The 849-nt window shown below is 53.1% G+C and overlaps 1 protein-coding gene across 1 annotated transcript in view; it reads left to right on the top strand.

Annotated features, from left to right (window-relative positions):
* Nucleotides 1–849, top strand: part of LOC119591784 (ankyrin-3-like) — a 61,417-nt gene that overhangs the window by 19,103 nt on the left and 41,465 nt on the right.

Here is an 849-nt window from a genome sequence, read left to right as displayed (position 1 = left end):
GACCCATGGTCTGTAGTAGTTTCTCTCTTTGGTCACCCCTCCTTTTGCTTCCCCCTCCCTCCTCTACCACAATTCCTGCCTCCTTTACTATCCCCTATTGTCACTCTCGCGCCCTCCATCCCCTCTTTCTCTATATCTCCCCTTCTCCCTGCTTCTCCCTGTGCCATTCCCCTCTTTCTCCATTGCCCTCCCTCTGCCTCCTCTGCCACCTCCTGTACCATCTCCATTTCTTCCTCTGTAATCCCTCCTTCCTCTTTCCTCCCCCTACCGTCTTTCTCTACCAGACATTCCTTTCTTTCTCAACCACTTCCCCCTTCTTTCCTCCTGCCCCCCCCCCCATCCCCGCTCTTCTCTCTACCCACCCCTTTCTCTTTCTCCCTCATTGCCACCTTCCTTTCTTCTTCTACCACTCCCTCTTCTTCGCCTTGCTTCTCCCCTTCCTCCCTCTTGCTCCTCCTTTTCCTCCCTCTTCTCCCTCTTGCTCCTCCTTTTCCTCCCTCTTCTCCCTCTTGCTCCTCCTTTTCCTCCCTCTTCTCCCTCTTGCTCCTCCTTTTCCTCCCTCTTCTCCCTCTTGCTCCTCCTTTTCCTCCCTCTTCTCCTCCCTCTTGCTCCCTCTTCTCCCTCTTGCTCCTCCTTTTCCTCCCTCTTCTCCCAATTGTTCCTCCCCTTCCTCCCTTCTCCCGCCAAACCTTTCAAGTGCGAATTATCATAATGCCCGAACCTCCCGCCTCCTCCGCCCTCCTTGCATTACCACTTTCCGGATAATCTTGTAGCTCGAGAATTTACCTCCTTAAGCTTGAGACGTTGTTTGTGCTGTAGATACTCTTTTTTGGTGGGGAATCGTTTGTC

The sequence above is a fragment of the Penaeus monodon genome, chromosome 29 (assembly GCF_015228065.2).
Source record: "Penaeus monodon isolate SGIC_2016 chromosome 29, NSTDA_Pmon_1, whole genome shotgun sequence".
In the NCBI taxonomy this organism is placed as follows: Eukaryota; Metazoa; Arthropoda; class Malacostraca; order Decapoda; family Penaeidae; genus Penaeus; species Penaeus monodon.
This window is presented reverse-complemented; position numbering and strand designations above follow the sequence as displayed.